Here is a 7,849-nt window from a genome sequence, read left to right as displayed (position 1 = left end):
TGAGCTCTGACTGACACACACACACACACACACACACACACACACACACACACACACACACACACACACACACACACACACACACACACACACACACACACACACACACACACACACACACACACACACACACACACACACACACACACACACACACACACACACACACTTATATTGCTAGAAGTGGCGCCCTCAGTGTGTGTGTGTATGTGTCTCGTTTGTGTGTCTTAGTCTTCACGACTTGCACCTCAAAATATGCTAAACCAACACGTACAGTCGTCAATCTTCACAAGAAAACGTAGGTCGACGGTGGGCTAGCAAAATTTAAGAACACCAAGAACGGCGCGCGACTGGTACACTCTAATCACGGTAACGTTTACGACAGCATAAAAAGACATGTAATTTATAATTTATAAGTTACGTGGCTGTTACAGCAATTTTATCTTTGTGTTTTCTTCATTTCCCTCTCTCATAAAGGTTACATCGACAGCAGCGTGCCAAGTTAAAAGCTAAAGCGCCGCGATGAGCATTGTAACCTTTAGATTGTAACTTATAAAAGCGCAATGACTCATCCGTCAGGGGACCTACACTATGGAGTGGAAGTTTATTGATCAATGTGTCACATCGCGATCTGTCTTGTTCAAGGCTGGCTTTATCAATTGAACAGCGGATGATGTACACACAGAACGGGTCTTGACAGCAGAAAAGCAAATCACAGGAGCAGCGATTTTACATTGCGGCGTACTGAGGCAAGCGATGGTGGGGTATGAACTAAAACTGGAGTTCAATAAGGTGAGCACGCTTCCAAAACCGGTAATTTATGAAGTGACAATCTGCACAGACATCGGCAGAAGCACAAGAACGAAAAACTATCATATGTTGGTCAAATATTTGTGCTAAACAACTTATTAGGTAGCTCTTATATCTATTTTGCTTTTAAGCCGCAGAAGTAATTAATCTGCCTCCGGGAAGCTTCGCATATGGCGACAAGATAAAGTACTGTGAGCACACGACAACCGACCAAATTAAACTGACGATGCGATCGAAGATTTGGCTTAGCAAGACTTGTGTTTGGGCAAGTTGGTTCATACATGATACGGACATACGAGCGCTATGGGACGGGGACATAGACAAGAGGTACACAGGACAGGCGCCTGTCCTGTGTACCTCTTGTCTATGTCCCCGTCCCATAGCGCTCGTATGTCCGTAGCGATCGAAGAACCATCCCGTGGCGCGAGAAAAATATTTTTCCGAGACTCGCAATACAATTTATTTTAATTTTGCTGTCGTGTTGTCTAGTTTGTTTGTTTGTTTGTTTCGCGTTATAATTAACGGATCGTAAAGTGCAGCAAACGTCACGGGACAACATAGCACCAAACACGGTTAACCGTCATCAATTCGCCAACACGGGAGAAAAATATGCCGCTGAGTTCACAAAACAGCGTGGGACGGCCGCTCCAGTGGAGAGGCCGCGTAGAGAGACGTATGAGCTCGCGTTGAGTAACAAATGTGGCGTCCTCGAGGCGCCGCTTCAACTTTATCGAAGCAGGGACGGCGTCATCTCTCCTAGGCTTTGCACAGCTTGAGGTGTATGCCGGGAAGAGCATTCGAATGCGAGGCGGTTGGTGCGGTTGTTGAAGTCGCGTTTGTGCAGTGCTGCTATTCGTTTCATCGATTTAACCAGGTTTTACGCTCCGAGCTTTGTTAACGTGCCTGGACTAATCGTGTTGTGTACGTGAGTGGCGTGTAACTAGTGATACAGCAAGCAAGGACAGTCATTAACGTGCGCGATCCGCCGCAAATCAGCCACGATGCATTGCAACGGGCACGTTCAGTGGGCTGCGCGGCCGTTGCGACGAGCTGCATTGCTGATTCTTCGCTTGCCTGAGACTCGCAGTTGTCGAGCGGGTTGCATCCGTTGTTACGTTGCCCGAAGACCGCAGTAAATGTGATTTGCAGGTAAGCAATATTCTCTCTTCAGTACGTTATTTGCTTGTGTATATGTACTTATGTCGCGTGTTTGTCTGAAGTCATGCTCATGCTTACGCTACTGTACAGATGGGTCGTGTCATATATACATTTATGTAATCGTGTCATACTTTTATGTTTTAAATAAATCGTGTCATACTTTTATGTAATGCATTGTTATTGGCAGTATTTGCTCTGCGTTTGACATTACAAGATGAGTGTTTGGGCGTATATTATCAAACATCCGACTAAGATCATTCGTTATCATACACGTTTATGTGAGAAGAGATGAAGGACAGAAGTTTAACCCTTCTTGCTGTCGCCGTCTTGATACCTTCAACACGCTCGATGAAGGCTGCAATCACGGTGTGAAATACTGTAGGCGGCATAAACAAAGTGCCCCAGATCAGCTTTACCCAGACGAGCTCTGCGTGCGCAGTAACTCGCTCCTGTCAATGGCAGTCTGGGCTGTTTTTCATGTCCTTGTCACCGGTACATGATATTTCGTGGCGTCTATACGCAACGTGTCGGCTAATTCAACTTTTCGCCATGCTTCAAACTCTGCTGCGGTAGTTTTAGGCGGACGAGTGAGGGTTTAATGCGGTAATGCGGGCTAGTTGGTTGTGATCACTGGTGTTCATTTCGGTAGCGCAAAGAAAATAAGACACATTAAAGGAAAAAAAAAAGCCCTCGTAGAGTGATGTAGCGCGTCGCGCCTGTGCAACGGGTTTTTGTGTGTTTCCTTGCAGTAAAGTCAGTTGATGTCTAGCGCCCGTCCTGTCTACGTGTCCTCTCTTGTCTTTAATTGTTTTGCGCTACCGAAATGAATAAAGCTTTAAGTACCCGAAAGACAATGAAATGGCGTTAAGAGTGCGTTTTAAGTGTAGTTTTAAGTGTCTTAAAGGAAATCACAGCATCCTTCCGTGTGTAGCTGAATGTAGCGAACCCGAGGGAGTGCGCCGACCGAAGTAAACATTTAATACACACACACAAAAGGAAGTTTATGACGTGAAAAAATAAATGGTTAAATCCGGTGCTTTGGCTGAGCACGTTTCAGGGGACACGCAATCGACTGGGGGAAGGCACGTGCTCGCGCTAGAGAAAAATGACTGTCACGACGTCTTTATCTCGAGTCGCTCTTGATACCGGCCACTCCGTGTGTGTGCGTGCGTACGTGTGTGTGTGGGCTCGTGCGCGTGTGTGTGCTCGCGCGTGCGTGTGTGCGTGTGCGCGCGTGTGTTCGCTCGTGTGTGTGTTCGTGCGCGCGTGTTTGTGCTCGCGTGTGTGTATGTGCTCGCGCTTGCGTGCGTGTTTGTGTGCTCGCGCGAGCGCGCGTGTGCGTGTGCGCGTGTGTGTTTGCTCGCGTGTGTGCTCGTGCGCGCGTGTGTGTGTGCTCGCGCGTGCGTGTGTGTGTGTGCGCGCGTGTGTGTGCTCGTGCGCGCGTGTGTGTGTGCTCGCGCGTGCGTGCGTGTGTGTGTGTGTGTGTGTGTTTGCTCGCGCATTCGTGCGTGTGTGTGTGTGTGTGTGCGCGCGCGCGTGTGTGTGCTCGTGCGCGTGTGTTCGCTCGCGTGTGTGTGTGCTCGCGCGTGCTTGTGTGCTCGCGTGTGTGTGTGCGCTCGCGCGTGCGTGTGTGTATGTGTGTGCGCGCGCGTGCGTGTGTGCTCGTGCGCGTGTGCTCGCGTGTGTGCGCGCGCGTGTGTGTGTGTGCGCTCGCGCGTGCGTGTGTGTGTGCGCTCGCGCGTGCGTGTGTGTGCGCTTGTGTGTATGTGTGTGTGTGTGTGCGCGTGCGTGTGTGTGTGTATGTGTGCGTGTGCTTTTTGCTTTAGTCGGCTCAGCGCCTCGGGTTTTCAACGTCACCCCGTATCAACCCAACCAGACGGGCTTCCGTCAGACTTCAAACTTCTGCGTGTTGACCTAACTTGAAACCTTACCACAAATATATGCTGAAGTCATCTTCATTCCATAGTTGCAATCATACAGATCACAATGTACGGCATTCAAAATTCAGATAATTCATGCTCATGCTTACGCTGCTGTAAGAGTTGGGTCGAGTCAGAAAAATAAGTTGTCATGCTTTTAGGCATTGTTGCCGGCAGTATTTGCTCTGCGTCGCTCGATTACGTCTAAATGCGTCGCTATCGAAACGGGGCAGCTGAGAATATGTTACGCGATAAGCGATACGCTGTGGCTTAACGATTTTCAGATAGCACGAATGCCAGCAATCGTGCAACGTAGGAGTTCAAAGGGAGACATGGTCAGTGTGGCTGGTATGTCTTTCGATGTCCTTAGTTCCTTGGCGATAAAAATTTGTTCTCCGGCACTGAGATAACTTTTTTTTTTATGTTCTCGTTCTGTTCTAGGGTGCAAGCAACGTGTCATTGTGGTTAGAAAAAATGAATCAGTATACATGTGATTTAACTGTCAAAGCCGGAATGTTTAAAGGTACGTAGACAACACAAATGATTTTTTCTCGCCATAATAAATGTGTTGCGTTGGAACTGTTTGCAGCATACATCCCGCCCAAGGCATGCTGGGATGATCTACTATCAGGCAGCTTGGAAGCTTCCAGACACGCCGATATGCCTTACGTTCGGTGCAGCCGAGGTTGTGAACTGTCAAAAGGAAGATGCCCCTTGAGGAAAACAATCAGGTACGAGCATATTCAAGCTCTACGTGAAATGCCGAGTATGGTCATTGAAAATTGTAAATTGTAATATTTCTGTTTCTAATCACCTGCTGTCGCGTTTCTGCTACTAAACTGTCACTTACATTATTGTATTGCTGACTTTTGTGCTAAACAGATGTCAATTGCATTTGGTATTAACGTGCGATTTAAATAAGATTTTTGTTTTCCGATAAACGTATTGCACAGGATAGTAGATTTGAGGAACGCTTATGTAGTGGTCAAGTAACACCCTTTTTTTTTGGGGGGGGGGGGGGTGGAGTATTTGTCTCACATTACATGTTATCGGCAGTTGTGTGCAAAGTGGCAGTAACCGTTGGAATAGTGTAAAATAACGGTCCTCTCCTTTTAGGATCGACTGTCCAGCGAGGAGATTGCGGAATCAGCAGCTGACATATTGACTGATGAAACATGATGGTGCGTGCAGCAAGAGAGGGTTTGACTGCAGATCCTGACCACCTGCTCCTGTAAATTTGTACCAACCACAGGCGAAAACAAGGGGAAACGCTTTGAATACCTGCGGTCTTCTATCAGCTAGACAAGTCCCTGAAGCTATAAATCAATAAACTGATGTATTCTGCTTTGGAGGTATAAAGCAATGAAATATGAATTCTTTTCGAATGGTTGATGTTTTTTTTTTCTTCAGAAAATTTCTTGGGAGCACCCACAACCCGAGCAACAAAAGTAAAGGACTGACAATGACCCTCTTTTTGGCTGCCCTCTGGGTTTCATCCGTCCTGCTTATGTGCAAAGTACCAGCAGTTATGGTATGCCGCACACATTAGTGTACTTAAGGAGAAGCACGACGCTGATCACGTGTTATTTGCAGGGGGGCTCCACTCAGTATGACCGCTCTATCCGTGGCCCACCGACCCAGGTGTCGCCTAACAAAGGGTATGTGCCTCTTTTTTCTTTCGATCTTCTTTCCGCGACACATTTCGGATCACTCGCTACGCACATGATCGGCCCAGCCAAGTGTCGTCTAGCAAGAGAAGCGTGGCTCTTCCTTTAGGGCTTCTTTCTGTGCACGCCTAATCTTTTGTACTTCTTTCTGCGGCTTTATTATGCAGCGTACAAATATGTACACAGAGTAATGAGAACTTTCACGGCGGTGTCATATGGCCTGCCCTGTCCTGAATACACACACTGGAGCTTTGGAATAATTCTGGTACATGTCTGCTTAGAGCACAACAGTTGCGGTGTCCGTGGCAAGAGATGTAGGCTTCCCTCATCGCAAGGAACAGCACAAAACACTTTCCTTTGGAGTTGGCTTAGAGCTTGCATGCATCATACCCTCACACCTTCGCCCACAAGCATCGTGTTGTTCAAATGTGGTTTGCCACTAAAACGATAATTAAGAAGGGCAGGTGACCGACAGATATTCCTAATCATGAGTTGTGCCATGTGTATCAGACAAGTACCCTCTCTTGATCCAATTAAGTAGATGTTTAAGCATTACAATTTCTATCTCTCGAGAAAACCGCGTTGCGGCTCTTTGTATGCGCTCTTGGTATTATTGTATTTTTGCGTATGCATACATTTACTTTTACTGCGTCTTTATATCATTCAGCATTCGTATATAATATGCACATACGTGCCAGCCAGCTACGTATTAAGCGATGATTTCGGACAGTTCTTTGAGTTTTGCGAGAAGTACGTAAAACTGACTAAACGTGGCGTATGGCGAACGGTTTGTATATCAATTTTGAATATGCTCTACGCCGTGAGGAGCAGTGTTAATTCTCCGCGCGCTTCTTTACGGCCTTCAGCAGCTTCCCTGCTTTGTCAACCTCACATTTTGTCAGTATCCACGTTTCCATTGCTGATCCCACATTTGAAGGTGAACAAAATCGCAAATAGCCCTGTAACAAATAGACGGCTGGTATTTATTATCGGATAACACATAGTTTGATAAGCACGAATAACACAGTCAATGAAAGTGCACGAGCAGCAGAAAAATAATTGAAGTGTTATAATCACGACAGCCTATGCTTAAACTGCATAGAAGTTGGACCAAGAAAGGATGGCCTGACATGTATATCATGACACTGTTACAAAATCTCTGGTCTTCACTGATATTGACGGGTCGACCACATTTTAATAATAATCGCGGTTCATCGTTACTGTAGTGCATGCTAACTCCAAGTCGCCTCGAATATGCGAATGTTTTGTTAGCTGCCTCTTTCTAATGAGCGAAGGCGACGCGTTTGGCCTCGGTCACCGCAATTGTCACGTTCTATAAGCAGTCATGCACTTGAATGATTACAATGCGCCATCGCGTGTGTTCCGAGAAGCACCTTCCATGTGACACCTTCCGCAAAGGTTCGCGTTTCTTAGCGTACGTATATGGACGGTGTATTAAAACCGCACAAGGAAGCGCGGAAAAAAACACGAGGCATGCGCAGCACGAAGTGCGAAAGAGTGGAAGGCTGTGCTTCCGTTGCTGTGGCACAACTGGCTGATCCAAGCATGTGATGAGCGTAACCTCCTGGAATGCGTCGAAGAAAGAAGAGCGAAGGAAAGAAGAGGCGCAGAGCAGTGACCGTATAAAATCTCCTGGAAGCCGTTTTGTGTAAACACTATACCGTGTACTGTACAACGTAACCTATATTTTTACGTGATGTGGCCGTATAAAATCTCCTGCAAGCCGTTTTGTGTAAACAGTATACCGTGTACTGTACAACGTAACCTCTATTTTTACGTGATGTGGCCGCATAAAATCTCCTGCAAGCCGTTTTGTGTAAACAATATACCGTGTACTGTACAACGTAACCTCTATTTTTACGTGAGAATGCTCGATACTATGAACGGGTACTAAAGGTTACTAGATAACTTCTATTTTATAAGTACACAAATTTGTGAAAATGTGCACCTTTAGTAAACGTTACCGTGCTTAGAGTGTATACCAGTCGCGCGCCGTTCTTGGTGTTCTTAAATTTTGCTAGCACTCTAAGCACGGTAACGTTTGCTAAAGGTGCACATTTTCACAAATTTGTGTACTTATGAAATAGAAGTTATCTAGTAACCTTTAGTACCCGTTCATAGTATCGAGCATTCTCACGTAAAAATAGAGGTTACGTTGTACAGTACACGGTATACTGTTTACACAAAACGGCTTGCAGGAGATTTTATACGGCCACATCACGTAAAAATAGAGGTTACGTTGTACAGTACACGGTATAGTGTTTACACAAAACG

The 7,849-nt window shown here is 46.3% G+C and overlaps 1 long non-coding RNA gene across 1 annotated transcript; it reads left to right on the top strand.

Annotated features, from left to right (window-relative positions):
* Positions 1-1,774: 1,774 nt before the first annotated feature.
* Positions 1,775-5,226, top strand: LOC125756329 (uncharacterized). Its single transcript, XR_007414379.1, has 3 exons — positions 1,775-1,959; positions 4,329-4,410; positions 5,004-5,226. It is a non-coding gene; the product is annotated as an uncharacterized LOC125756329 (long non-coding RNA).
* The last annotated feature ends 2,623 nt before the right edge of the window (positions 5,227-7,849 follow it).

The sequence above is a fragment of the Rhipicephalus sanguineus genome, chromosome 11 (genome assembly GCF_013339695.2).
Source record: "Rhipicephalus sanguineus isolate Rsan-2018 chromosome 11, BIME_Rsan_1.4, whole genome shotgun sequence".
Lineage (NCBI taxonomy): Eukaryota > Metazoa > Arthropoda > Arachnida > Ixodida > Ixodidae > Rhipicephalus > Rhipicephalus sanguineus.
This window is presented reverse-complemented; position numbering and strand designations above follow the sequence as displayed.